Source organism: Jaculus jaculus, chromosome 5 (assembly GCF_020740685.1).
Source record: "Jaculus jaculus isolate mJacJac1 chromosome 5, mJacJac1.mat.Y.cur, whole genome shotgun sequence".
Classification (NCBI taxonomy): Eukaryota; Metazoa; Chordata; class Mammalia; order Rodentia; family Dipodidae; genus Jaculus; species Jaculus jaculus.
The window spans coordinates 24,234,469-24,242,391 of record NC_059106.1 but is presented as its reverse complement, the minus strand read 5'-3'; the positions used below and the strand labels follow the sequence as shown (position 1 = coordinate 24,242,391).

General features: G+C 46.0%; 1 non-coding gene across 1 annotated transcript; it reads right to left on the bottom strand.

The window, feature by feature from the left end:
- Positions 1 to 7,045: 7,045 nt before the first annotated feature.
- Positions 7,046 to 7,150, bottom strand: LOC123461146. Its single transcript, XR_006637464.1, has one exon. It is a non-coding gene; the product is annotated as a U6 spliceosomal RNA (small nuclear RNA).
- Positions 7,151 to 7,923: the final 773 nt, after the last annotated feature.

Here is a 7,923-nt window from a genome sequence, read left to right as displayed (position 1 = left end):
CTGTCTTCCTGACACAAAATGGCCTGGATATCCATGACCTCGCAGTGCCTGACACTACCTACACAACATCTTCATAATAGGAGGCAAAAATTATGACATCACAATACAAGAGACTAATTGGAAAAAAGGGATTCAGGGGAGGGTGAATTTGGGAGGAGGAAAATAGAGGTGGTGGAAGGGAATTATCATGGTTTATTGTCTATACTTTGGAAGTTGTCAATAAAAAGCTTAAAGAGAAACTCCTATGAAATGCATACTTCCTTCCATCTCCATTGTGGAGTTGAAGGAATCGAAGCACATAGAGGCTAAGTGACCTGTGCAAGAAAATAGAAACCTAAGTGCTGGGGTCGAGACTACAAGCCCAGGTTTCTGGCCCTTACTGCCCTTGATGGGCATAAAGTAGAAGGCTGGATAGACAGGCAAGTGATGGATGGATGGATGAATGGCATGTTCATGGGTGGAAGAATGGAAGGATGGGTGAGTGGATGGGTGAATGGGTAGATGGATCAATGAATGAATGGTTGGATAGGAGGATAGATGAATGAATGGGCCTCTGGGACGCATGGATAAGTGGCTGATGGGTGGATGGATGGTGGGGGGGGATGGGAAGGTTAGCAATGCTTGCTGTGTAAGCAGAAACACCTGAGTTTGTTTCCCATCATCCATCCACGTAGACAGCCAGGCATGACCTCACACACCTATAACCCCAGTGCTGAGGGGAGCAGAGAGACAGGGTGGTTGCTAGGGCTCCCAGCCAGCCAATCTAACCAAAAAATGGGCATCTTCAGGTTTAGTAAGAGACTCTGCTTTGGAGAAATGGGCCAGAGGGAAATGGGTGACAGAAGAGGGCATTTGATATTCTCCTCTGGCCTCCTCATAGGTATGCATCAAACACACACACATATGGCACATGCCAAAAGAAATCTGCATAAAGTACTGGGGATGGAGCTCGGCTGATAGACAGCTCTCCTAGCTGCACAAAGCCCGGGGTTCCATCCCCAGCACCACATAAACCACATATGGTAGCACATGCCTGTAACTCTAGCACTTGGGAGGTAGAGGCAGGAGGATCAGAAGTTCATTATCATCCTCAGCTTGAGGCCAGCCTGAGGGGTATCCTTGTTGGGGCTGGAGAGATGGTTTAGTGGTGAAGCACTTGCCTGTGAAGCCTAAGGACCCTGGTTTGAGGATCGATTCCCCAGGACCCATGTAAGCAAGCCAGATGTACAAGGTGGTATATGCATCTGGAGGTGCACCCAATTCTCTCTCTCTCTCGCTGCCTCTTTCTCTCACTGACTATCTGTCTCTCTCAAATGAATAAATAAAGATAAACAATAAATTTTAAAAATAGATATTTTATCCAGGTGTGGTGATGCAAGCCTTTAATCTCAGTACTTGGGAGGCAGAGGAAGGAGAATCGCTGTGAGTTTGAGGCCACCCTGAGACTACATAGTGAATTCTAAGTCAGCCTGGGCTAGAGGGAGACCCTACCTTGAAAAAACAAAAAATCAAATAAAATAGATATTTGGAAAAATCAAGAGAGTACTTTGGATTTAAGTGTGACTTGATGGAGAACTCGGGCTCCTTATGGACCCTCTGACCTCCAGCCTCCTCTCTTCACAGCACCTTGTCCCAGAACAGAGAGAGAACCCATTACCCAAATGTCCCAAATAAAACCCTTGTGCCTGTTTTCTTAAGTGGGGGTAGGGAAGCATTGAGGTGTATGCATTGTGCTAATTGGCTTGGTCAAGGTCACATGCCAATCCTTGAATACAGCTAGATAGAAACGATGGGGGATCAGCTTAGTCTGGGGGTGCAAATTAAAATAAGATGCCAATAAGCCAACATCGCCAAGGGAGATCTGCCCTTCACATATCCCCACGCTCTCTCCTGCTGAAGCCCATCTGATCCCCCGTCCTTCCTCCCCACCGGAACGTCCCTCTGTACCTTCCCCCCGGAGTGCCTTAGACTATATGTTAGAGCAGAAAGGGTCTCGCTTGTCAAACAGCCTTGGTGAACTCACTTCCACATAGCCTCCCGGGGTCTCACCCTGATGCGAAGTACCTCCCTGCTCAGCCCTCCCTGAGCTCCCAAAGTTCCTAACTTGCAGTAGATTGTGAAACAGAATGAAGCAGCGATTGTTTCAGACCACGATGTGTTGGGAGAATTTGTTATGCAGCCACAGACGACTGGAACCATCTCCAACAGAAATCCATGCATATGTGCACCAAAAGATCCATGCAAAAATGTTTACTGTGTCTCTGTTAGCAAAAGCAAAAACCTGGAAACATCCAAAAAAAAAAAAAAAAAAAAACCCCGTCAATGGAAAACCTGATCCTAATAACCTTGATAAGAGTCTTAGGACGGGCTGCGTTGCTGCAGCAGGAGGGATGAAAGGCAGCTGTCATGTGAGCGTGGACCGTGTCAAAACAGTATGGACCCAGAAGCAAGTGGCAGGGAAATAGGGACAGCTTGGTGGCATTTATACAAAGTCTTAAACGATGCAAAACAGTACAATATTTTGTTTATGAATACTTATCTATAGAGTGAAAATATAACCGCGTGCAAGAGAGAAGAAACCAATGGTGGTTATTTCTGGGAAGGCAGGGAGAAGGGAGCGTGGAGAGGCATGTGTGGGTGCAGAGCTGCATCGTTTCCTGTACTTGGTCCTTCTAAGAAACCCTGGCCAGGAGGAGTGACCCAGGCCTGTCACCCCAGTACTTGGGAGGTGGAGGCAGGAGGATTAGGAGTTCAAGGTCATCCTTGTTTACAGGTAGTAAATTTGAGGTCAAACTGGCTAGATAAGACACTATGTCACAAAAGGGGGGAGAGGGATAGAGATTCATTCACAGGGTAGAATGCTTGCCTCGCACAGCTAAAGCCCTGGGTTCACTCCCAGCACTTCATAAACCAGGCGTCGTGGGGCAAGCTTGTAATCCCAGCACTCAGGAGGTAGAAACAAGGAGATCAGAAGTTCAAGGTCATCTCGGCTACAAATCAAAATTGACACCAGCCTGGGATACATGAGACCCTAACTCAAAAAAAGAAGATATGTGCTCTCGTGCTTCCTATTACCCTGTTGGACTTTTTTTTTTTTTTCTTTTTTCTTTTTTTGGTTTAGTTTTCCAAGGTAGGGTCTCACTCTGGCCCAGGCTGACCTGGAATCAACTATGTAATCTCAGAGTGGCCTCAAACTCACTGCGATCCTCCTACCTCTGCCTCCCAAATGCTGAGGTTAAAGGGTGCACCAACAAGCACAGCTTGGACTTCTTATTTTTATTTTATTTTTTGTTTTATTTATTTATTTATGAGACAGAGACAGGAAGACACACACACACACACACAGAGTGTATGTACACTAGAGCTTCCTGCTACTGCAAACTCCAGACACATGCACCACTTTGTGTATCTGGCTTTATGTGGGTACTGGGAAACCAAACTCAGGCCATCAGGCTTTGCAAGCAAGTGCCACTGAGCCATTCCAGTCTCCAGGAGTCACTTCAAATACTGAACAGTGACAAAGACAGTGGTGCTGAGTGTGTCCCTTATCTCACCCTGTTGGCGATTAGAGTATTCTGTGCTTGCACCCCTGTTTTTAGCACTTCGTGCTGGGTTTTCATTGGTTTTGGTGTTGTTTTGCAGCACTGCAGATGGAAGCCAGGGCCTGGTGCATGTGTTCTGCTGTGGAGCCACATCCCCAGTCTGGCCATGCTGTGTGAAAGGAGATAAAGCAGGAGTGATGGAGGCACGGAAGGACAAGGTGATGGTAGAGGAAGCAGGGCTGTCCTGACCCTGGTGACGTAGCAGGAACGATGAGAGGTGGCCTTCCTCCTCCCTAACCGGGGGTTCCTTCCCTTCACAATCCTTCCTCCAATAAAGAGCTCCTTTTGAATGTTGGGTCCTGGGGCTTGGGAATGAGGGAATGAATGTCCCTGCTCTGACTTGCTCCGTACACACACAAGTCCCCATCTCCCACAGCTGTGAGCCATGGGTGAGGGAGCAGGGAGTCGTCAAGGGAGCAGGAGTCACAGCCACACAGGGCTGAGGGCCACACAGGGGTGACAGTGCAGGATGCTCACCTTCAACACAAGGATCAAAGGGCTAGGACGAGCTGAATGGGTAAAGTGCTTGCTGTGCAAGCATGGGAGATCTGAGTTCAAATCCTCAGCACCCACATAAAGTGTCCTGTGTAGAGGTGCATGTCTGAAATCCCAGTGTGGGGAAGAGGAGACAAAGAATCCTGGGACACACTGGAAGCTCATCTACATGAATTGGTGAGCTCTAGGTTCAACAAAGATGCCCTGTCTCACAGAACAAGGTGGAAAGCAACTGAGGAAGATACCCAATGTCAACCTCTGGCCTCCATGTGCACATAGACATACATGTGATCCATATACACATACAACATGCATGCACACTCTGTACATACATGCATGCACACAAAAAGAGGTGAGGAGAACCAGTCAGTTCACTGGGGAAATAGTAGGCTCAGGGTTGGGTATCCTGAGTGGAACATCTGTCAATCACCTTCTGTTCGATGCTGTCCACTCCCAGGGCATGAGAGGGTACAGGAGATCTAGCCAGCAAAGGAAAAAAAGGGGGAAGTCAGGCAAGATGTGCCCACTGGTGCAACAGTGGCATGACGGTTATGGGGTTAATCAATTGCTCTCTGACTGGATTGGGCCCTGGAAAAAAAGAGTTTGAAGAAATAAAGTTGAAAATGCTTGGGGAAGACATCTGATGTCAATATCTGGCCTCCACACACACAGAGACCTACATACACACGTGTGAGCTCTCACACATATACACACACCACACACATATACAAAAAATGGTTGTTAAAATGGCATCTGGGGGCTAGAGAGATGGCTCAGCGGTCCTGAGACCAAAATTGGACAATCGCCTGTATGATGTAGTCGATTCTCCTTTCCCTACAGGTCCAGAATCTCCACCGCGCCATGTGCACACCCCATTCATTGCTTTAAAGACTCCCGGGACTTTCAGGATGAGCGCCAGTGACTTCCAGTGACTTAAACGTCCTCATTCATGTCCCCACAAGAATTTCTCTGATCTCTTCAATCAGGAATGGGATTTCTGGCCAAAGAACCTATGCAAACTCAATCAAAATAAAGGCTGCTTTCCAGACTGGCTGCACCTGTTCTCACTCCTACACTCAGCGGTGCACAAAGGGCTCTCTCCCCACACACCTGCCAATATCTGGCGTCCGTTTCCCACCCTGCTCATTTGCCATTCTGATGGGTGCAAAGTGGGCACTCCTTGTTTCTATTTACATGTCACTGATTACTGGTGAGCTGGGACAGCTCTATGCATTTCTTAGTCATTTGGGATTTATGGTCTGAGAGTTGTCTATTCCTATCCATTGTCCAATGTTGTTTTTGTTTGTTGTTGTTAGTTCAGTTTGTATATTTTTAGATTAAAAAATTATGATCATTATTATTTTAAATATTATTTATTTATTTGAGAGAGAGAGAGAGAGAGAAGCAGGTAGAGAGAGAGAAAGAATGGGCACTCCAGGGCCTCCAGCCACTGCAAATGAACTCCACACACATGTGCCACCTTGTGCATCTGGCTTACATGGGTACTGGGGAATCAAACCTAACTCCTCAGGTTTTGCAGGTAAGCACTTTGACTGCTAAGCCATCTCTCCAGCTCAAATTCTTTTTAAAATAAAATTTCTATATGATGGAGAATGGAATTTCAAAGGAGAAAGTGGGGGGGAGGGAGGGAATTAACACGGGATTTTTTTATAATCATGGAAAATGCTAATAAAAATTAAAATAAAATAAAATTTCTGAGCAGAAAGAGAAAGATAAAATGAATGGGCACAACAGGACCTCTTGCAAACAACCTCCAGATGCATGCTCCAATTTGTGCATCTGGTTTTACCTGGTCACTGGGGAATTGAACCCAGGCATAAGACTTTTAATTGACAACCTCCACACACATGAACAATATACCATGATCACAATCCCCCCATACCATCCTCTTTGTTCCTCCTCCCCTATCCTCCCTCCACTAAATCTCTTCTTTCTAATTGGGTCTCCTAATTTGATATCATCTTTTTTTTTCCCTCCTATTACACAGGTCTTGTGTAAAGTGCATCAGCCATGGTGAGGGCATAAGTGCCATGTAAGACAGTATCGTCTTTGGAAGACAGTATTGCAAAGCAGTCCTCCCCTTCCTTTGGCCCTTACATTTTTTCAGTCATCTCTTCTGCAATGCTCCCTGAGTCTTGGAGACTATGATAGAAGTGTCTCACTGAACACTGCTGAACACTCCAGTGTCATTCCTTCTCAGCACTTTGATGAGTTTAGGGTCTCCTCACTGGCCACTACTATCTGCAAGGAGAAGCTTCTCTAACTAGTTTGGGTTTTTGAGACAGAGTTTCACACTGCAGTCCAGGCTGGATTGGAACTTACAGGCTCAATCCTGCCTTACCCTCCTAACTGCACCGATGACAGATGTGGGCCACCCATCTGCCATCTTCCACTTTTGTGTGTATGTGAATAAGAAAGTGCATGTGTGGGGACTGGAGAGATGGCTTAGGGGTTAAGTGCTTGCTTGTGAAGCCTAAGGACCCTGGTTCGAGGCTCGATTCCCCAGGACCCATGTAAGCCAGGTGCACAAGGGGGCGCATGCATCTGGAGTTCGTTTGCAGTGGCTGGAGGCCCTGGCGCGCCCATTCTCTCGCTCTCCCTCCCTCTTTCTCTCCCTGTCTATCGCTCTCAAATAAATAAATTAAAATAAGCAAAAATTTAAAAAAAAGAAAGGAAAGCGCATGTGTGGCTCTGTGTGTCCCGTTTGTGTATATGCAGATGCACAGGTGGGTGTGAGAATGTGTCACATGTGTGCACACGCATGTAGAGGCCAGCATCATTCCTCAGACACCATCCACCTTATTTTGTTTTTTTTTTGCTTTTTGTTTTCTTTGAAGCATTATTTTTATTTCTCTGCTATTTTGTGTCCTACTGTGGTTCACATGAGCCTGCTGAGTGTCCCCCAGAAGCTGACATGGCTCAGAGAGAAAAGAATGGAACACTTCACGAATTTGCATCCTCCTTTCATGGGGGCCATGCTAATCTTCTCTGTATTGTTCCAATTTTAGTATATGTGCTGCTGAAGCGAGCACCATCCACCTTATTTTTGAGATAAAATTCTCCCACTGTACTGGAACTGGATGGCTAGCAAGGCCTAGAGATGTGCTGTCTCCACTTCTCCTGGTCTAGGATTATAAGCATGTACCGCCACACCCAGCTCTGTGTGTGTGTGTGTGTGTGTGTGTGTGTGTGCGTGTGTGTGTGTGTGTGTGTGTGTGTGTGTGTGTGTACATGTGATTTTAAGCATGAGCTCTGGGGATTGAACTCAGGTCTTCATGCTTATAAGGCAAACCCCTAACCAATAAACTATCTCCCCTACTCCACCGTTCACTTTTCAGCTGGGTTTTCTGTCTATCCAGTTGCTTAGTCTTCGAATAATCTTGATTATCACTATGAAGATCAGCTGCTTATCTAAGTACCAGTGGTTAAATCAAAGAACTGCTTCTTGCATCAGCAAATTCTTGCTGTCCAAAACAAAGACCTCACCAAAACTGAACAGTGAGCCAGGCGTGGTGGCGCACACCTTTAATCCCAGCACCCGGGAGGCAGAGGTAGGAGGATCGCTGTGAGTTGGAGGCCACTCTGAGACTCCATAGTGAATTCCAGGTCATCCTGGGCTAGAGTGAGACCCTACCTTGAAAAACCAAAAAACAACAATATATATATAATATATATATTATATATATATTATATATATATTGTATATATATATATATTATATATATATTGTATATATATATACATCAGCCATGGTGAGGGCATAAGTGCCATGTAAGACAGTATCGTCTTTGGAAGACAGTATTGC